We start from the raw sequence: 23,607 nt of genomic DNA on the forward strand, positions 1-23,607 counted from the left end.
GACCTCCCATGTGGGAAGCAGGCGCTCAACCACTTGAGCCACATCCAAACCCAAGAAATTCTTAAAGGCAGTCTGATTACTTGTTTTTCCCTGAGTTTATTTTTTAACTAGTCAGCGGGTTTCTGAGTACATGGTTCAGGGTCCCGTGACTGATGACTGAGGGGAAGTTCCCAGAGCCCCCTCCCACTTACATGTGGGCAAGGCACAGCCGCTTGAGTTCACTAAACCCGCACCTGCTGTGAGTTTAAGAGCCTTGTATAACCCCTCACCTTCCACCCCAAGAGGAGAACTGAGCTCCATGTTCGAAAAAATGTCCTGCAAAATCCTAAGCAAGAGCAATGAATCAAAAGCACTGTACAGATTAGGAAAGAACGTGAAGTGTAAACTAAGTCAAAAGTTACTGGATGCACAGGGGAGGCTTTCAAAGCTGAACCCTGAGAACGGATTTTTGTAGTACATTTCATGATTGCCCTTAATTATGGAAAGCACTTTTCATTGGATTAGAGGGGCAATTTGATGCTCTTTCAGGTACTGGATAAGGAACCCAGTAACTGAAATGATGGACAGGCTTTCAGGCTCTCGCTCATGTTTTTTGACTCTGTGACTTAAGTGTGGAATTGATCTGAAGTCGGTATAGGTCTCCCAACAATGCTCAAGTGTAGGCAATACGGTTCTATTTGCTCTAATTCAGTTCAATACATTCTTTTGGTGCGCAAAACTCAACAGCACCTCTTAGAATAGAGAGTGCGAATTATGCCATGCCATAATCATAGCAGTTCTAAACTAATTTAACACCTTGAAGAAGTTAATTAACATCATTAAAAAGTGCAGCCAGTCAAGTATAACATGTGACCCAAATAAATAATTAAATGAACTTTCCTCCTCCAGAGGTGACACGTCCGGGTGTGCACTCCTTCATCAGACCTGGTCAACAATTGTTTGAAACATCTGACACCGACCACATGAGATGATTTTCATAAGGTGTAAACTTACGCAGCCGTCTAATAAACAACTTAAGTTCCAGGGCTGACATTGATTTATGCATCTTCTAAAGAGATGGTGCATGAAACGATCAGAACAGTCAATAATGCAAGCAAAATGTATGGGCTTGCGATAAGAGAGCAGAAAACAAAATCAATGCCTTCCAGCTATTAACAGCATGCAGCAGAGTTCATAATAGATAGCATTAAACTTGAACAAGTTGCATCATTCAAATACCTCAGAGAAACTGTCACCCAAACGTAATTGCAAGACTAGTGTTCACATAAATGAGTACGAATGGCATTGGTTGGCATTTCACCAACTAAAATCTACTTAGGTGAGTTGCTTGGGGTACATCCTTATTGCAAACATTTCAAAGAAGATCACTAAGCCTACTAATAAGTATCATTAGGTCCATAAAATTTAGATAATGAAGAAAGTCGATATGTTGCTATAAACCTTCACATGTGAAACAGATATTCCAAGGGCAAAGCAATCAGCGGCAAATGGATGTATTTTTTGCCTTTAAAGGAATGAAATTGAATGGAATTAAATATTGCTAGCTTGTAATCAACACAGTCATTTTTAAGCCCTGCTGGTCAGATAATTTTCTGTCTCAGAAACATCCAAAGAGATCTAGTAAAGCACTCAGAGTGACAGAGAGAGCAGTGGAGCACAGAGGTTTGGGGATCAGATCAACTGGTGTTTGATTCGCATCTTGGCCAATTAGCACCTTTATCACTTAACCTTCCTGGGCCTTTGTTTATTCATCTGCAAAATGAAATTAATTATAACTACCTTGCAGTGTATTTTTTAAAATATAATAACACATGAAGGATGCCTGTCGCCCCAGAATAAACTGTTTATCTTAATTTCAGTATAGGTATGAATTTGTCCATATAGCAAGTTTCTTTGGGACTGGTAAATTAACATAAGGCATTGCAAAACAAGGTCAATCCCTAATAACCTCTATTTATTATACAATCCATAGCAGGTAGCTTACTGAAGCAAATGGCCAAACTGCTCTCTATCAATTCAAATGCTTTTTGGGGAATGAGCCACCAATGGTGTACTTACATGCACGCGTTTCCCTCTCCACTTCATCTTGTTTAAACTTCATGCAGGTAACGAGTATTGAGACAATCCCAGCTCAGAGTACCCTTTCAAATCCCACGTCAGCCACCTACAGACTTGCATCTCAGCAACGTGTTCCGTTATCCACTAGGATTGCTGTAACTACAAACATGGCTCCACCATTTTGAATTTCGATTGCTCCTTTAGAGCCAGCATGCGTTAATGGAGCCACATGGTTTATCTCTAATGGTGACTGGTAACTTTCATGCCTCAAAATGTCAATTATCCCTCTCGTTATCTGTAAATGTCTTGAACAACAGTTGAACTAGGTAAACAATTGGTTGAAATATTAAGTACAAAAAATGACCACAATGTTAGGAAGGCAAATGACTGTGTCTTGGGGTATCTGGGAGAAAATATTGAAATACAACCCCGCCCCTGTGCCATCATTCAGTTGCTGCAGGAATTAAAACCTGCAAAGCATAGAATCCCCAACACGGAGCAACCAGGGGAATCAAACGCCTTTCCATGGAGTTCCACAATGGGCTCCACAAAGAGCTATCAATGGCATTTTCTCCTGAGTTCATGCTTCATTTGGGGCAGCCCAGCCCAAGACGCCATAGAGGACCAGCCCTGCAAAGTAAAGTATTGTTTTCCGTAACACTGGGAATAAAAGACTGCATTAAGATGCCAATTTCCCATCCCTACGTGCTGAGCACCCACGGGTTGTAACCAAGTGCTGTGCAGAACACTTTGTGAATTAGTGATATAATCACCGGATTGGGAAATTAATGGTACTTGAGCTGTCTGGGAAAAAAACATTACTAAAAATGAAAAACGGAATCACTGCTTTGGTTCAATGGGTTGAATCTTTCAATCAGTGATTTTAAAAGGGGGATGGAAAAAAGTTTAATATCTTGATCTCTCTCTTTTAAAAATCATATATAAAAGAAAAAAAAAACCACAGAAACATGGCTATTGGTACGAAAGGGCGCTTTCAGACTGCTGATTACCCCCACTGCGCCCTGACCTCGTGGACCCCCAGAGAAAGCCAGATTGACTCTTGCCCACACAGATATTACATGCCCATTGGGAAAGCAACCACAATGAATAGTACATGAAGGAACAACAGGAGAAAATACACTCTTTCGCCTTGTTTACGTGTCCAGTATAAACTAAATGCTGCATGGGTTCAGAGCAAGGAGAGATTGTTGAGGCTGGACCCAGCAGGGCCTCGCTGGACGGGCCCCGCCCCGGCACACGCCCACCGTGTCTGCGCCTTTGGTTGCTGGTGTCCCCTGCCACCTGCTCTCCCGGGGCCACCCAGCCCTCCCTGCAGCATCCACAGGTGTCTTCCACCAATCACCTCTCCGTGACCATAAACATCTAAAAAGCATTCATACCTGGTGATTCTAGGATAGAAAGCCCTTGGGGATCCTCGGGAAACTGCCTGTGATAGTGGCAATTCGTTTGCCCCCTTTTGCACAAACCCATTGACCCATTAATTATCCTTCTAATAATTTCTCCTAAAGAAAACTATCAGGGACGTTGGTAAGAGCTACAAGGATAGTCGTGGCAGCATTGTTTACAACAGCGAAAATTTGAAAATATTCTGCACGTCCAATAATAGGGAAGGCAGCCATTAAAGATGACATAGTCAATGAATATTTGTGATGGTAGAAATGTGTTTACGGGAAACGGACTTTGGCCCAGTGGTTAGGGCGTCCGTCTACCACATGGGAGGTCCGCAGTTCAAACCCCGGGCCTCCTTGACCCGTGTGGAGCTGGCCATGCGCAGTGCTGATGTGCGCAAGGAGTGCCGTGCTACGCAAGGGTGTCCCCCGCATGGGGGAGCCCCACGCACAAGGAGTGCACCCCGTAAGGAGAGCCACCCAGCATGAAAAGAAAGAGCAGCCTGCCCAGGAATGGCGCCGCCCACACTTCCCGTGCCGCTGACGACAACAGAAGCGGACAAAGAAACAAGACGCAGCAAATAGACACCAAGAACAGACAACCAGGGGAGGGGGGGAAATTAAATAAATAAATAAAAATCTTTAAAAAAAAAAAAAAGAAATGTGTTTACAACAGATTAAGTGGGTGAGTAAACAGGGTACTACACAGTGGATACAACACAATCCCACAAAATATATATCTATATATACATTTGCTTTTATGCATAAAAACCATCTATCACTGAGTTGCACTCATGTTTTTACTTTATTGCTTTTGGTATTTTTTCTGATTTTTCTTTGATAGAGCAAGCAATCCAAAGATGTTTAGAATGCCTATTCTAGCAAAATTAACACTTTCCTTTTTATTATGAAATATGTTATGCCTAGAAATGAGTTTATTGAGTGATATAGCAAATCCCTGAATACCTACCACCAAGCTTGCGCAACTCCCTTCTGGGAGCAACTTCGCTTTCAGCACAGAAAGTGGGAGTGGAACAAAAGTAGGTGGAATGCCGGCAGCCTCTGCGTGCTGACCCTCCAGTCACGAGAGGTTTATTTCTGACCTGCTTAAACTTAGTTTTTCACTTCCCAGACCATCTCTAAAGAACACCCTCTCTCCCAGCCTCTGCACCAGTGTGGTAACATCTATAATGGAATACAAAGAACCAGGATTTTTTTTCCAATCCAGGGAGCCATTATCATCTGCTGGGGTGCTCTGGCTGCAGAGTGCAAGCCCGAGCCCGCTTCCAAGCCTGCAAGCTGCTCCCCTCCTGGTTGACTTAAACCTTTCTGCTTCCATCAGCCACAGGAAATGCGGACACTTACGGATAACAGCTGACAATTTGAACAGAAAACAGGGAGAAAAGCCGTGTAAAGCAAGTGGTTCAGATTATAGCTGTTGACTTCTAATATTATTTGATAGATGAGGCCGCTGCAATTATCTTCTGCTCATGGGTTCCATTACTGGAACAAGAAGCACACAAAATAAGGGCAATTTCCCAAACAATATATAGGACCACTTAACTTTGTCAAGAGCCATTTCTGCAAGTGCAGTCCTCCTTGGTTAAAGATATGAAGATAATGTGCTGGCAGCTTGACATAAGCATTTAGTTCATACCACATTAACTGCCTTTTGTTATTTCAGACATGCTCTAGTTAAGGCCAAATTGGATATTATTTTTAACTAAATGTTTGTTTAAAATGCAGTCATGAAATCTATTGCTTTCCCCGAAAATAAAAGAAAAAGAAAATAAAGGTCCTAAGGAAAATCTGAAAATCCTTAAACAAGTAAGAGTGAACAATGTTTCCATCTTCATTTTCATGAATCTTCCTTGAAACGAGGTATCTTTAAATTACTGGAACAATTTCCATTCTTAAAAAAAAAAAATTGTTTAACTTTATGTTACTCTTTTAAGGAAGCTCCATCTCCAGAGGAAAAGGTAAGTAATACATTCTTTTTATTAAAGAAGTTGTGGGTTTACAGAAAAATCACTCTATTACTAACACCTTGCATTTGTTTAGTGTATTTGTTATAACTGATGAAAACACATTTTTATAATTGTACAATTAATTAGACCATAGTTTACCTTGGGATTCACTGTTTGTATTGTGCAGTTCCACGAATTTTTGAAAAAATTTTATTCTAGTAACATATATATAACCTAACATTTCCCCTTTTAACCATATTCATAATTGTAATTCAGGACTGTTAATTACATTCAGAATGTTGTGCCACCATCACCACCACTGAAAGCAAAATGTTTTTGAAAGACAAAAAATGAAGTGTCTAAGCACTGAAATCAATTATTGCATCCATTGCAGCAATTAGCACATTTTGCGATTTGAATTTGCATTGAGCCATTGGGTGAAATGAGTTCTGGAAATTTTAGACAGAATTGAATAGGGAATTACACTTGTCCCATAGCCCCACACCCTTAGTACCTTGGAGAGTGGAAAGAGTATGGGGGAACCTGAGGGAGATAAAAATATATATGTGTTTAAATCAGAAAAGCACAGGATAGCTACTGTAAGTATCTTGACTGATAGCTTTATGATGAATGTCATGGAAATCGAGAATGGGAGGGAGTGGTACCACCCGCAAGGTGGCTCAAAGGAACTTGCTTTTATCTCCCAGATAGAGACCACAGGCATATTTTGAAATATTGCCTTATTTTCTTATTTAAAATTCCCTTGATATTTTCTCTTCTCTCTTGCTTTGAGGCAAACAAAAATATGACCAAGACAAAATTCATTCAAGACATTGGATTCCTTTCCTTCCCTTTCTTTTCTTTTTTCTCCTAATTTTCAAATAGTAAGCAGCTGGCCAAGCATGACAAGGGTCCAGGCTATGTCTCCCTTGACCCGATGCTCTGGATTCTCACAGGTACTTATCCGAGACATGCCCAAGTCCTCTAAAATCTGGGTCACTGTGAGCATAAGTTGGTGTCGCTGGTCAAAAAGCACCTGCCTCTTCAATAATACGCAAGAGGGATAGTTAAGTCTGAACAGTTTAATTATAACATTCAGGATTTTTTTTTTAATTCTTTCTCTGCTCCTAAAGTCTTTTAAGTCTCTTTTAAAAGGGCCTCTGTACAAAAGGTAACTTCAGCCTAGAGAGAAAGAAACTCAGGCTTGGCCATTCCACTTCCACTTGGGCATTGATTCGATGTCTTTTTTTTTTTTTTTTAACAAATTCAAAAAGAAAGGGGACACGATTTAAAACTAAAATAGAACCAGGCACATTGTACAAAGGATTATTTCAAGTAATTCTCCTTGAAACCATAACAAAGGACTGTTTCCTGGGGATTAAATGGACTGTCAGGTAATCAGAAAAGTTCTTTTAGGTTTTTCCTCAGGAAGAAAAAGAGCACTTTGGAGGGATTTTGTTCCTGGCATTTTGTGACACTTTACAGCTTATTCCCTGGCGTCGCACCGATTTATTTTATTATTCATGAGCTCCGTGAAGGAAGGAATGATCTTAGCCGTCCCAGCTGGACCACACTAATAGAGACTTTCCTCCCCTCCGTCTACTGTTACTTTTATGGATAAGATTGTTTTATTAATGAGAGCAAATGGGTTTCCTGAATATCATCCTCTCCTGTGGTCACTCTGGAACCTGATATACCTGATTAATTGATTTTCAACTTTTGAGCACCCTCACTATTTTTGACACTGTACTTTAAAATATATATATATAGGACATAAATGAACAAAAGCTGTACCTCCAGGAAGCTACATTCTAATGAAACAAGACTGACCTCCATTACTAATTGATGATGCTACAGTCAACTATCAATTATTCATGTAAAGATTATCCACGACACACTTTGTAGAGCATCCATGGTGAATTTCTAAATCCCAGGCTTTCCTGCTTCTCAACTCTGCAGACGTAAGGGATACAATGTGAAACACTTCCCCACACCACCATTTAGGCACAGAGCAAAGCAAGCCCATGCGCCCACCTCCGCCAGCTCTCAATCCTCACCCCCTTAGCAGGCGTGGAGCTAAGGGACCAGAGAAACCCCCTTAGCTAGGGACCAGAGAAACAGAGAGGTACTGGGTGCAGAAGATGCCCCAGATGGGAGTGGCTCCTTCTACAGGTAGAAAGGAGCAGCAAAGGTTTCAGTGGGAAGTCAACACTTGATGTGAGTCCTGAAAATTAGGAGCGGGGCAGAATGAGAAGACACTGAAGGCAGATGCATAGAATCACGAAATGGTACAGTGCAGTATGGGGTTTGCCTGTCCTTCTGTGTGACCACGGGGTTGGCAGGGGGGAGGAGGTGGATGCAATTACTAACAAGTGATGGGGCTGAAAAGATAAGCTCAGTAAGCCTTTGCTACTTTGAGATTTGAAGGGAAAGGGGGGTCTAGCTTGATCCCTAGGATAGGGTGTAGATAACCAAACAGTTTGGTGCCATCACTAAAATTGGGAATGCTGGAGGAGAAACTGTTTCGGGGGGTACAGATAATGAGTCCAGGTATGGACCTTTCTCTTGATAGCTCTGATAGACATGAAGAGGTCATAACCCTAAATATCAGCACTGGGCTGCACAGTTCACTGTTATTGAGCTAATAGTCAACACTGACTAACAAGTTCTTGTTCAACACCTCCACCAAGTAAGGTAGGTCTCCCATCATCTGCACATGTAGAGTTGGGGGTTTTTTTTAGAGTTGTTGTTTTGATGCTTCTGCAAGTACTAATTCAGACTGGGAAAAATCCACTTAAAGGTTGGTTATTTATATTGCCTAATCTCTTCCTTTTTTCTGATTTAGTGTAGATACTTCCAAATGCTCTACTTTGAAGATCTAGACACTACCTCGGCTACACTGTGAGACAACTTGTCAGGTCAAAAGAAAACAGTTACAAGCAGTCGTGGAGTCAGCCCACATTTCACTCTGACTGCAGGGAGAAAAGGTGCCAAATGTCTCGCAAATGTCACTGGAAGGTAATATATTCCTTCACTCATCCATTCATTCAGCAAATCCATACTGAAGACTTACTAAACGCCAGTCAGGAAACACCATCGTGAACAAGGAGTGCGGCAGCATCCTGCTCTCAGGGAGCTTCTGTACTGGTTAGGTGGACACACACCAGGAAGCAGTGTTTGGTGCAGTGAAGAAAATAAATTGGAAGAGAGGTAATTAGTGGTGGGTGACAGCCTTAAACAGGGGGAAGGGAAAGATGCCACTGAGGACATAGCATGGCACCTGAGAGCTGAGGAGCGAGAAGCAGCCAACCAGGCCAAGACTGGAGGCAAAAAAACCTTCCAGACTGAACAGAAGAGGAGCTAAGACCAGAACTAGCCAGTGTGTTTAAAAAAACAAACAGAAAAAAAAGAATAGCCTGGCTGGAGCAGACTCAGTGGAGGGCAGAGTGAAATGTGCCAGGGGGGAATCAAGCAGATGGTGGAGAGGCACGAGTGGAGGAAAAGAGCAGAACCAAGCCTGAGATCGGGACCCATTGGCTGACCTTGGGCATGTGACTTAACCTTTCAAAACCCTGTGTTCAGGGAAGTGGCTGTGGCTCAATTGATTGGGCTCCCGTCTGCCATGTGGGAGGCCCTGGGTTTGCGTCTCAGGGCCTCCTTGTGAAGGCAAGCTGGCCTGCGCCTGCGGAGAGCTGACAGCCCACACCCATGGAGAGCTGGAGCAGCAAGATGACGCAACAAAGGGAGACAAGCAGACACAGAAGACCGCGCAGCGAATGGACACAGAGACCAGACAGCAAGCAAGCAGCAAGCGGGGAGGGAATAAATAAATAAAGAAATCTTTAAAAAAAAACAAACTCTGTGTTCATTATTGATTAAAATAGCAGCAATCCTCATTTTCTGACTTGATGAGGACAACACATGAGATAAACTTCTCCAAGTGCCTGGTACATAGAAATTCTCTCATAAACGATCCTTTCTTTTCCTAGTGGTCAACGAAGCCAGTGTGGATAATTTGGGCAAAGAAACAAGCCTTTCTGATCTTCTTTCATGCAGCTCTTAATTCCCAGAGCTGACCTTCAGTACAGCCTACGTTCAAGAGCGCCTCGGGACCAGGGGTCAACGTTGCCAAGATAGATCAGGTCATGGGGTGGTAGAAAATACTCCCCTGTGAGCAGAAGACCTTCAAATTAATTTCCTATGTAACCCTGATATTTGTGAACTAAGGTCTCCCAAGTTAAGAATTACCCTGCTAGATAAATTTATTTTTAATCAGCAATTACTTTGAGGTTTTTAGAGAAAACTACTTTAAAATAAAAGTTATTCTGCTTGATCATCTATCCCTCATTTCCTGGGATTTGGGAGGGGAGTGGGGAATAGGAAATGTTCCTGCCTTGCCAACCTCCCTCACAGACAGACTATTGGTTCTGAGATCTACTCCAAAAGCCTCCTTCCTCCTTGGCCACCTGCATCACACCCCTCTCTCTCCTGTATCCCCAGAAGCCCCAGAGGAGTCCCGTCCTGCCCCGTGGAACCCTCCCTTTTCAGGGTTAGCTTCTCCTCTTGAAGATAAAGGCACCCAACACGTATCTCCAATTCAAGGACTCACCCAGGACAACTAACAAAAGGATGATGAGGGACAATCCACACCCCCAAAAAACAGAGTATTTACAACTGCAAGCAAATGCTTCCATCCATCTGTCCCATGGGATCTAAATCCCCTCTCAGATTGTGCATCACCATCCCAAAATCCTCAAGATTGAGGAATGAATAAACATAAGGGGGAATGCAACTATGGACTAAAATAGACTTATTATTATTCTAGCAATGGAAACACTTGTAACATTGATATATAGTGGTCACCAGAGGTTTTGGAGGGGGATAGAATAGGTGCAACATGGGGCTTTTGGGGGACATTGGAATTGGTCTGCATGATATTGCAATAATGTGTAGAGGTCATCATACATTTTGTCAAAACCTATAAAATTGTGTGGTGCAAAGTGTAAGCCATAATGTAAACTATAGATCATGGTTAGTAGCAATGGTTCAATATGTATTCACTGATTATAACAAATGTACCACACAAACGAAAGATGGTGTCAATGGAGTAAAGTGGGGGGGAAGGGTGGTGTATATGGGAATCCCCTATATTTTGATGTAACTTTTATGTAATCTAAAACTTCTTTTAAAATAAATAAAAATAATTTTTTAAAAAGATAAAGGCACCTTCTTTCCTCTACAGTTCCATCTGTTCTCAGCACATAAAAGGGACTCTTGCTCAAAGGCCAGTCACTGGAGTTGTGTCCCCCTCTCCCTGCCTGCATTTGACTAAGTGCCCTTGTTGGAGAAGGGGGAAGAGAAAAGTCACAACTAGCTCACTCACTGTCCCAGTAAGGGACCTGTGAAATGCTGCTGGCTCTCTTGAAATAATGGCTTGAAAAAAAATTTTAAATGGGCTCTACCTATGTTCAGCCTTTGTCTCCATTCTTAGGAATAGTCAATCCTTTGTTTTGCTTTAATATTTGCTCAATAAATAAGACAGTTGTGGAGTTTCATTATACAAGGCTAATAATTCTTCATGAAATCTTTCAAAATTATGACTAGTGGGTTGAATAGTGTCCCCCCCAAAAAAAATATGTCCACATCCTAATACCCAGAATCTGAGAATGGGGCCATGTTTGGGAAAAGGGTCTTGGAAGATGTAATTAAGTTACAGCTCTTAAGATGAGGAGTTCATCCTGGATCATCTGGGCCCTAAATCTTATAAGAGAGAGGTAGAGGGAGATTTCACACAGGTAGAAGAGGTGGCGGCAATGTGGCCTTTGAGGCAGGGGCTGGGGTGATGCAACCATGAGCCCCGGATGCCGGCAGAGAAGAGATTCTCTCCTCCCTGGAGCCTCTGCAGGGAGCGTGGTCCTGCTGACACTTGATTTCCAGCAAGTGAAACTGATTTTGGCTTTTTGGCCTCCAGAACTGTGAGAGAATCCATTTCTATTGTCTTAAGCCACCTAGTTTGTTATTAGTTACTGCAGCCCCAGAAAACGAACATATTGTGTTTAGAAGATGCAGCTAAGATGCCCTGATATCATATGGATGAGGAACTTTACATAAAGGCTCTTTCCATCAGTGCACATCTAAACTTGGCTATCAAAGTCATAGACTCTAGTATGAGAAGACAATCATCCATATTGTGGCAATGGGGCAATGGTGCAGAAGACCTAAAGAAGAGGTCATCATGACATATATTTTTTAATCAGTTCTCAGAAGATTGGGGAGGGTGTCATTAAGGGGACTTGTTAGATGGTAAAGGATTTTATTTTAAAGTTTCTCAAAGAGATCTTTCTCAAATGAGTCCTTTTTTTTAATTAATTGTCTTTTTTTAAAAAAAGATACATAGGTCACAAAAAAATACTACATTAAAAAATATAAGAGGTTCCCATATACCCCACACCCCACCCCACCCCACTCTTCCCACATCGACAACTTCTTTCATCATTGTAGCACATTCATTGCATTTGGTGAATACATTTTGGAGCACTGCTGCACCACATGGATTATAGTTTACATTGTTCACACTCCCCCAGTCCATTCAGTGGGTTATGGCAGGATATATAATGCCCAGCATCTGTCCCTGCAATATCATTTAGGACAATTCCAAATCCCAAAAATGCCCCCACATCACATCTTTTCTTCCCTCTCCCTGCCTTCAGCAACTGCCATGGCCACTGTCTCCACATCAATTATACAGTTTCTTCAATTGCTAGAGTCACAATAGTTCTATAGTAGAATACCAGTAAGTCCACTCTAATCTATATTTTATTTTTCTATCCTGTGGACCCTGGGATGGTGATGTCCACTCCACTTCAAAATTGAGAGGGGGCTTAGATCCCACATGGTTGATGGATGTGATTCCCCTGCTTACAGTTGTAGGCACTCTTGGTTCCCTTGTGTGGTGGTTGACCATCTTCACCTCCCTGTTAGCTGACCTGGGTAAGTCCAGTGAACAGGAGAGTAGGAGTTGCAACTCTGCTGAGATTCAGGGCCCAGATGGCACATGGCCAGTCCAGATGATTCAAGTCTCCTGAGTTTACACCAAGCCCAGTGCCAACCACAGGTTCAGTAAAAGCGACAGAAGAGGCATATGTAGAAAGGTCATATATGAGTCCAACTCCATCACACTCAGGAACACAAATTACAAAGTAGGGCCCACTGACAAGACACTGAAATCCAGAGCCATCTTCTATGACTGTAGAACCTGTGTGTCTCCATAGCCCTCAGGAGCACCAGTACCTGGATTTGTATATACTTTGGCTGTCTCTTGGATCCTGCTGAGACATGAGTAAGCTGATGACCTCCTGACTCTTTTTTGAAGACTCTTAACCATATACTCATTTGTCTTTACCATTATATCCCTTTTATTCAAGGTCTGGGTCTAGTTGCCTCACCAGCTAGTGATTGGTAGAAATCCCTTGGTGCCAGGGAGGCTCATCCCTGGGAGTCATGTCCCACACTGGGGGGAAGGTAATGCATTTATATGCTGAGTCTGGATTAGAAAGTGGCCACATTTGAGCAACACGGAGGCTCTCAGGACCCTCTCCTAGGCACCAACAGCTCTGGGCCTAGTTCAAATTTCAGGCACACAGGTTCATAAGCATAGTCATCAGTATCAAGGGCTCATCATTGGACGATCCTTCTTCACTGGTTTTTGCCCTTGCACTTGGGAGATTGTTGCTGTTCCATTGGGGAATGTGACAGAGCTCCCCTGGCTAGGAACTCAGCACTCCTTCCACTGTCATTTGTAACTGTAACTACTATGAAAATACCTGTAGCAGTTTATTATGGTTTTGAATTCCAAAAATAGATATTGGATTATGTTTGTAATCTGATCTGTACCTGGGCATGATTGAGTTATGATTAGGGCATTGAGTCCCCACCCATCAAAGGGGGGGGTCTCACAGATAAAAGGCATGTCAAAGAACAAAGTTGAGGGGTTTCTCAGGTTGCAATTTTGTTGTTGGAGTTTGATACTGAAGTCTTAAGCTGGAGCCCCAGGGAAAGAGACAGAGCCATTTGCCTAATAGTCTATAGCTGACCTTGTGGAGGAAACAGAGGTGCTGAGCCCAGAAGAACCAAGAAAGCCTGAACCCTCACAGACATCAGCAGTCATATTTCTCTAACATGTGGAAATAGACTTTGGCGAGGTAAGTAACTTATGCTTTATGGACTGGTAACTGTAATCTCCTACCCCAAGTAAATACCTTTATAACACCCAGCAGGTTTCTGGTATTTTGCATCAGCACCCCTTTGGCTAACTAATACAATACCCAATGAATATCTGAACATTTTTATATACCCTATATACATATCCTGTGAATTCCCTCCCAACCAGTGTCCCCCATCAATAACACCCCACACCAGTGCTCCTCCCCTGCCATAGTTGAACCCCTCCATGGTCCAAAACTTCTTCAAAAATGAAGCCTAATATATTGCCAAATTCAATTAGTAGGAAAATGACATAGTAATGATAGGTTTAAAGATTAGAAATAGAATATATACTAATTCAGAAAAAATAAAATAAAAAATAAATTGGGGTATTAAAAAATGAAAAATATCATAAAACTTTGTTTTTGGTGTTTTGCCTTTCATCATTGTAATAGGTGTTGCCCTGTATGTACTTCCTCAGTGTCTACATCCTTTTTTTTTAATTTTTAATTTTGTCTTCAAAAAAAGTTTTAGATCACAGTAAAGTCATCTGTGTAATATAGGGGACTCCCATATATCCAACATCAAACCCTTCCCTCCCTCCCCATCAATTATCTTTTTACATGTTCATGTTATATTTACTGCAGCTGATGTACAGATATTGAAATATAGCTACCAAACATGGCTCCATTTTTATTTACATTATGGTTTATATTTTAGACTGTAAAATTTTCTAAATTTTTAGTTACATTATGGTTCACATTTTAGCCTATTCTCAGATGAGTCTTAAACCTTCCTGTCAATTGCAGATTATGAGAAATGTAAGTATATTTTTCTTAATGCGAGAAGAAAAAGTGAATCAATTTAAAATAAATAGCACCCACTGTGATATGCTATGGATGTAGCTACCCAAGTACTGATTTTTACATGGTAAATGGTTCCTTTCTCCTCTCCCATCATCTCACTGTCCGGGTTTCTATAAACTGCATTAATTGACACCAATACCATTAAGGGCTATTGCACTACAGCACATCTTTCCTCCCCTTCATTCTTTCTGTGCCTAATTCTTGGAATTTCCAGCAAATCACTGAGCAAGAAAGGAGTACTGGTGTGATGCAATGCATTATGGTAGGTGAAGTCCCAACACTAAAATGCCACCTGTAAGGGCAGATACAAGAAGAACCCTGGCAGTGCATACAGGTAATTACCAATTGTTTATTTGCTAGACTGTTTTTGGTATGCCTAAGAATATGAATAAGGTGAAGGACAAAAATCCCCCTCCGTAGAGCAGAGGTACTGGATCAAAGCCTGCCATCAATAAACGTTAGCTCCAGAAATGCCCAGTCATCTCCATTTGGCTCTGGTACTAGAAAGAGGATTCCAATACCACACCTGAAGACAGAGGAGACCAAGGCCCATTCAGATCCCATTTGAGGGCTAACGTAGCTCTGGATATTGCTTGAGGATGAGTAAAGAGGGAAAACACTGGCATGCAAAACAGAAGAAGGATCCACAAGCCAGATTCTCAGCAGAAGAGAAATACTTGGAAAGCAATCAACTACAGGATCCTGAAAAACTGTTAGAAAATTCTTTTTGCACAGAGTACAAAAAAAAAAAAAAAACAGGTTTCAATGGGCAATAAAGAGAAACACCAATAAGCAGAATCTTGATACTCAGAAAGCAATAAAATAAATGGAACAAAAGATAATGGTGGAAAGAGGAGAGGCATGTTCTATACACCTTCTCTTAACAGAGAAGAGAAAAGTAAAAGAGGACATTTCACTTTTGACTATAACACTTAGAGAAACCAGGTCAGAAGATGTCTGTAAAACGTAAATGGAAACAACAAATAATAGTAGAATTATATACAGAATTGGGGGAGAACCTAAATAGACTGTAGAGTCAAGGAATGACACTAGGAGGAGGTGACTTTTAGTCGGAGTGTTGTTAACCAGGTGGAGAGTGAGGAGGAGAGCCCTAGCACAGAGTGGAGAGGCAACTATGGATACAGTGAGAGAAGAGGTCCAGGGCATGGAGTCCAAAGGAGTGATGACACTGAGGAAGGGGGAAGGGTAGACGGACGTGGTCAGGTAGGACCTGGTGGCCTTTATCTTCAGTGATACAACCAGCCCTGCAGGGATCTCAGCAAGGGAGGGCCATGACCTGCTTTCCACTAGAAGAGCGTTCTGGTTGTGGAGCAGAATCAGGGTCAGTGGGGAATGGAAATGGATGCAGGGTAAGCCAGAAGGTCTCTAAGACAGCACAGTAAGAAGTGGAGGTGATAGAGAGAGGGAGACTGGAACAGATGACAAACATTTTGGAGGAAGAATCAGCAAAACTTGGTGGGGATTGGGAAGTGGAAAGAGTTCAGGTTGACTTCCAAACCAACCTCAAAGCTGGAGGTATCACTGGTCCTGCTAACAGGGGAAAGCAGCATGGGAAGAGGCAAAATTGTCTTCCTTTGCCTTTGCTATGTCATACGTATTTTATCTAATAAACATGTGAACCAGTAGTTCATCTTACAATATTTAGACTTGAGTCAACTGAAAATATTTGCTGGAAAACCTATAGGTAAGGAACAGAGCAGGAAAAATAAAAGGCAGCAAGGAAAGGGGTATCCTTTTATCATATCAAAGAAATCCCTTTCTATTGCTATAATTTTTAGTGTTTTATCAGGAAAGGGGGCTGGATTTTGTCAAATGCCTTTTCTGAATCAACTGAGATGATCACGTAGTGTTTTTTTGTTTGTTTGTTTGCCCTTCATCCTTTTAACATGGTGTATTATATTAATTTTCTTATATTGAACTGCCTTGTATTCCTGGAGTAAATTCCATTTGGTCATGGTGTAGAATTCTTTGAATGTGGTTTTAAATTTGGCTTGCTAGTATTTTGTTGAGAATATTTATATCTATATTCATAAAGGATATTGGTCTGTAATTTTCTTTCCTTGTGATTTCTTTTTTTTTGTCTTTATCCATTTTTTTAATATTACATTAAAAAAAATATGAGATTCCCCCACCCCCTTCACCCCACTCCTCCCCCCATAGCAACATTCTCCTCCATCATCATGAGACATTCATTGCATTTGGTAAATACATCTCTGAGCATCGCTGCACCTCATGGTCAATGGTCCACATCATAGCCCACGCTCTACCACGTTCCATCCAGTGGGCCATGGGAGGACCTACAATGTCCGGTAATTGTCCCTGCAGCATCACCCAGGACAACTCCAAGTCCTGAAAACACCTCCACATCTCATCTCTTCCTCCCATTCCCCACACCCAGCAGCCACCATGGCCACTTTCTCCACACCAATGCCACATTTTCTTCGATTACTAATCACAATAGTTCATGAATAGAATATCAGTAAATCCACTCTAATCCATATTCTATTCCTCCACCCTGTGGACCTTGGATTGGTTATGTCCACTCCACATCTATGTCAAGAGGGGGCTTCCTTGCGATTTCTTTATCTGGCTTTGATACTAGGGTGATTCTGGCCTCATAGAATGAGTTAGGAAATGTTTTTCCCTCTTCAGTTTTTTGGAAGAGTATGAGCAGGATCGGTGTTAATTCTTCTTGGAATATTTGTTAAAATTCACCAGTAAAGACGTCTGGTCCTGGCCTTGAAAGCTGATTCAATCTCTTTATTTGTTTCTGATCTGCTGAGGATTTCTTGAATCAGTTTATGTAGTTTGTGCAGTTATAGAAATGTCTGTTTCTTACAGGCTTTTTAATATATTAGAGTGCAGTTGTTCATAGTATTCTCTTATAACCTTTTAATTTCTGCAAGATCAGTAGTAATATCCCTACTTTCATTTCTGACTTCAGTAATTTACATTTTCTCTCTTTTTTTCTCTGTCTAGCTAAAAGTTTGTCAATTTTATTGATCTTTTGAATGAACCAACTTTTGGTTTCATTAATTCTATTGTTTTTCATATTCTCTATTTCATGTATTTTTACTTTAATCTTTATTATTTCCTGTCTTATATTCCCTTTGGATTTCATTTGCTCTTCTTTTTCTAGTTCCTCCAAGTGTGAGGTTAGGTTACTGATTTGAGATCTTTCTTCTTTTTTAATGTAAGCATTTACAGCTATAAATTGTCCTTTGAGTATTGCTTTTGCTGCAACTCATAAGTTTTGGTATGCTGTGTTTTTATTTTAATTCACCTCAGGATATTTCCTAATGTCCCTTGTGATTTCTTCTTTGACTCATTGATTGATTGAGTGTATTGTTAAATTTCCATATATTTGTAAATTTTCCAGTTTTACCTCTGTATTTATTTCTAGCTTTATTCCACTCTGGTTGGAGAAGATACTTTGTATGATTTTAATCTTTTTTAAATTTATCGAGACTTGTTTTGTGATATGTACTATCCTAAAAAATAATCCATATGCACCAGAGAGGAATGTGTATTCTGTTGTTGTTGTTGGATAGAGTATTCTCTCTACATGTCTGTTAGGTCTAGTTGATCTATGGTATTATTCAAGACCTCTATCCTTTCAGATCTTCTGTCTAAATGTTCTATCTAGTATTGAAAATGGAGTATTGAAGTCTCCTACCATTCACGTAAACCTGTCTATTTCTTTCTTCAAATCTGTCCACTTTTGCATCATATCTTTTGGGGTTCTGTTGCTAGGTGCATATATTAATATGTTTGTAATTGTTATGTCTTCTTGATAAATTAATCCTATCATCAATATATAGTGTCCTTCTTTGTCTCTTGTAACAGTTTCTGAACTTAAAGTATACTTTGTCTGATCTCAGTATAGCCACCAACTCTCTTTTGGTTACTAATTCCATGAAATACATTTTTCCATCATTTCACTTTTAATCTATTTGTGTTGTTAAATGTAAAGTGAGTATCTTATAAAGAGTATACAATTGTGGACACTTTTTTAATCCATTCTGTCATTCTTTGCCATTTGGAGAGTTTAATCCATTTACATTTTAAAAACTACTGATAATGCAAGACTGACTTCTGCCTTTTTGCTATTTGGTTTTTTTAACTCATACATTTTTTACTCTCATTTCTTCCATTTTGTCTAGTTTTTTATTTTAGTTGAACTTTTGAATTATACTTCTTTTCATTAATACTATATCATGGGTATCAGGATTTAAATATTGCCAAATTATTCCATTGTACAAAACTATTTGATTTTATTTAACCATTCTCACATTGCTGAGTATTATGAGTTTTTCCAATTTATGCTATTTTAAATGCCTCTGTAATGAATATTCTTGAACTTAAACATTATGTGATTCCTTATGATAAATTCAATTATGCAGTTCAAAAGATATGAATTTTAAGGATTGTGAGATATATTGACAAACTGCCTTCCCAAAGGATGTCATAAGGGCTCATTTCTCCACAGCCATGCATAAAAAGGCTACCATTTATCTAAATCAACACTTATTAGCATAAGTGTTCTCTAAAAATATCTGTAGGTGGATAGAGCTTTATTTCATATTTGTGTTGTCTCCAAAATTAGGTTCCACTTTGGGTAATATTAAAAATAATTTGTATTTCTTTTTTTAATATACTTCTTTTATTTTTATTTTTTAAAGAAACTTAGATTATATAAATGGTACACAAAAAATAGAGGGGATTCCCACATGCCCAGCTCCCTAACCCTCCCACATTTTCCCACCTCAGCAACATCCTTATTAGTGTGGTATATTTGTCATAATTAATGAACACGTCTTGGAGAACTGCCACTAAGTGATGGTTATAGTTTACATTGTACTTTATACTCTCTCACACACATTTTTGCAAGTTATTACATGATATACAATGGCCTGTATCTGTCCCTGAAACGTCAGTCAGGATAATTCCCAAGTCCCAAAAATGCCCCCAAATTACTTTTATTTTTCCTTCTCCCTCCCCTCAGAACCTCCAGTGGCCTCTGCCTCCACATCAATGATATATTCCTTGATTAATTGTTTGAATAATAGGTTAGATATATATCACAGAACTAACTCTTCCCTAGTGTTTGGATAGTACTTATGCTATTAATAATTATAACTGCTACCTTTGGGGGAATTATTAACTTAGATTTAAATTAAAGTTAGGTTTAAAATTATAATTAAAGACCTGATCTGTTATTTTTGCTTTTTCCATGTAAAAACATCTTCTATTAGTTAGATACTATTTCTAAAATTAAGGAATATAAAAAAAGAATTCTCAGGATAGAGACGTAGAGAAACAAGATCTGTGTGTAGGGTAGACCACAACAATAACACTAACAGGAGTGTGTAGTTATACTACACTGAGGGGGTCTGCTTGCTTGTTTTTCTCTTATATTTCTATATTTCTGAAAATTCACAGGGAATGTTCCTTGATTACAGTTAAGAAACTGCACCTTTTTATAGCATTGCACTCCTCATGGACTGCAGTGAAATCTTGGAGCTGATGTGACAGATAGCTTATCTCTGCTTTGGATTATAATACCAAAGTTAGTTTTAAGAAAGACACTTAAATCCAATATATCCCATAGTAAGGGATAGTAAGGGACACCTGTCAAGTAAGGAAAGAATAATTAACCCAGAAAAGTTAAGAACTTGAAACCTGCTTAGAGTAAACATGAAAGAAACAACAGAATTGGAAATCCATGAAAAATGAGAGCTCCATTACAAAACAAAACACAGTATCGATTTAAAGAAAAGTTAGTTTCACATGTGGTACTTTGCTATTTAGAATTCTCAAGAGAACTAAATTATAAACACCAATCCATTTATAAGAGTAAGAAATATTTTGTTTAGGGAAGCAGATGTGTCTTGAGCAATAGGGCCTCCACCTACCATATGGGAGGACCTGGGTTGGATCCCTGAGGCCTCCTGGTGAAAAAGAAGAGTAGGCCGGTGCAGTGGGCCAGTGCCTGCATGGTGTGCCGAATGCCTGCACAGCAAGCCGAGTGCCTGCACAGGAAGCTGAGGGTCCACACGGTGAGCCAGTGCCTGCACAAGTGAGTCACACAGCAAGATGATGACACAACAAAAGAGAGACTAAGGGGAGAGTCAAGGTGAAGCACAGCAGAGACCAGGAACTGAGGTGACACAATTGACAGGGGACCTCTCTCCACATCAGAGGTCCCCAGGATTGAATCCCGATGAATCCTAGAAGAGAAAGATGAGAAGACAAAAAGAGAAATAGATATAGAAGATCACACAGTGAGTGGACACCAGCAGAAAAGAGCAGGGCAGAGGAAGGAAAAGGGGAGGAAGAGGAGAGAAAAAAAGAAATGTTTTGTTTATAATACATATGGATCATCACCATACATGCTGTGGTGGTTTGGAGTTGCATGAACCCCAAAAATCACGTCCTTAAATTTAATCTATTCCTGTGAATGTGGAGCCATTACAAGTAGGATCTTTTGATGAGATTACTTCCATTAAAAAGGTGTAGCTCATCTCAGTCAGGATGGATCTTCATCCAATTGTTGGAGTCCTTTATTAGCAGAGTGAAATTCAGACAGAGAGAAATCCACAGAGGAAGCATCCAGAAGCTGAAGTCAATAGAACCCAGAAGAGAAGGTGGGGCCAAGAGATGCCACCATGTGCCTTGCCATGTGACAAAGTAAGAACCAAGGATCACCAGCCACCAGCCCCAGAACACCTTAGGGAAGAAATTATTATCTTTACTTGGACTTTCTCTTAGCCTCAAAACTATAAGGTAATAAATTCCCATTGTTTAAGCCAACACATTTCATGGTATTTTTGAGCAGCCTAGCAAACTACAACACTTGTTATAAGGGTTTATGATCAACAAAATTGTGATATTGAGCCCATTTCTGAATTTCTAGAAGTAGTAGAATATATTATTCTAAATATGTATATGGAATATAAATGGAAGCTATCTAGCATATCTTGAATTGCACCATGACTTCCCTTTCAACTACTCTCTCCAAATGCCAGCAGCTTGCAAATGGATTCTACAAATGGAAGCTGCTGGGGGAGTTTTAGGTACTCCTATCAGGTCAGGTACATTCAGACTAGATCATCTTCCTTGGTATATAAAGCATATACTTAAAAACTGTTGTGTTAAGCAAGATAGAAAGTTGACTCTCTAAAAAAAACAGTCCATATATGAAATTGTTGTCAACAGGAATTGTTTAGATTCCAGGGAATAAAGCCTAGAGCCTAGCATTCATGGGATCCTACAACCTATGAATCACAACAGAAGTTTAAAAATCCCTGTGTCTATAATTTAGTCATCCAGGTAAAACTTTCTTAAGAAGGTAAAGAGGAAGAACAAGAGGAAGCCATGGAAGCCACAATCTCCCTGAGCTCATCTTCTCAGGGCCTCCATTTCTGACCACGTAGTAAAGGACAGGGCAAGAAGTCAAGGACCTAGGGAAGAACTTGTTGGAGAAGACTCCTGAGGAGGGTCCTTTAGCTCCCTGTGAAGACGACAATGAAGAAGTAAAGGCTGTGACACTGGGTCTAATGACACTTGACTAAATCATGGTGAAGGCTTTCAAACTGATACTACAGAAGTGTGCAGTGCTCCAGAACGGTTGGCACAGTAGGTGCTTTACGATGCTTGGAAACATGGCAGGTATATAGAAGTCAATAACTGGAGTTTGACTAAGGCAAGCAGTAATGAATAACAATTAAAATTAGTGAGTGATCATGCTTATGTACCTGTTTATGTTTTAGTTTCCTTGACTGCTCAAGCAAACCTCACACAATGGGTTGGCTTAAACAATGGAAATTTGTTGTCTCATGGTTTTGTTTCCATGAGAAGTTCAAATCAAGGCTTCATCAAAGTGATAATTTCTTCCCAAGGGCAAGCATTTTGGGGCTGGTTGCTGGTGATCCTTGGTCCTGGGCTCCTCTGTCACGTGGCAACACACATGGAAGCCTCTCCCGGGCTCTCCCTTCTCTACTGGGTTCCAGGGATATTCAGCTTCTGGCTGACCCTTCTGTGGCTCTCTTTTTCTTTATGAATGTCATTCCACTTATAAAGGACTCCAAAAATAGGATTAAGACCCATCCTGATTGAGTTGAGCCACACCCACTGAAGTCACTCTTCAAAGGGTCCTGCTTACAATGTGTTCACACCCACAGGAATGGATTAAGTTCAAGAACATGTTTTTCTGGGACACATAGCTCAAGCCTCCAGTGCAAAAGCCATCTTGTCATCGAGCCAGAAGCAGGCTTTCACCTTAACAGGTTTAATTACTTTATCTACCAAATACTCTCTCCAGGAGAAATCTTATTCAGAGGACCATGATAGCTCACTAATGAAAAAGAATGACCCAAGCAATGATGAAAGGCCCAGAGCTCATCCGCTGGTGCCCAGCCTGGTCATCAACCCCCAAGTTGACCCCACAGAGCATAATTTGAAAACCACTCATCTGGTCCAGCACTGTCATTTTACAAATGAAAGAAAATAAAAAAGAAGATACAGAGAGAGAGGCACGGAGGTGTTCAGGGACTTGCCCAGGACCTTCAGGTGATACCAGAAGCAGAAGTCAGTGCTTCTAATTCCTAGCTCAGCATGTTCCCAAAACACAACTCTGTTTACAAAGGTATTTCTTTATAGCTTGTTTCTGTCACTATTTTCTCTTGTTATTAGTGTGTGTGTGTGTATATATATATATATATCCAAGTTATAATTAAGCAATATTTTAAATAACAGTTCAAAGTACAGGTTTGGTTTTTTTTAATATGATGAAAATACAGAATAAATTATTTGCATCTCAAAACGCTCCTTGTAGCAAACCTATTTCATTACTTTCTCAAAATTACCATTAACAGGTACTACAGGCATAGCACTGAAGAGGAAACTGCATCCTGCAGGGCTTACCTTGCCAATTTAACCTATTTCAGTGTCCAAAATCATCTGCTACTGAGAAGAGTCATCATTTAACCAAAGGAATAAATTTAAACATTTTTCTAAACACTGATGGCAAAAGACAGTATAATATCTTCAAGTGAAAAAGTAACTGGCAAATAAGAAATTGAT

Source organism: Dasypus novemcinctus, chromosome 28 (genome assembly GCF_030445035.2).
Source record: "Dasypus novemcinctus isolate mDasNov1 chromosome 28, mDasNov1.1.hap2, whole genome shotgun sequence".
NCBI classification, from domain to species: Eukaryota; Metazoa; Chordata; class Mammalia; order Cingulata; family Dasypodidae; genus Dasypus; species Dasypus novemcinctus.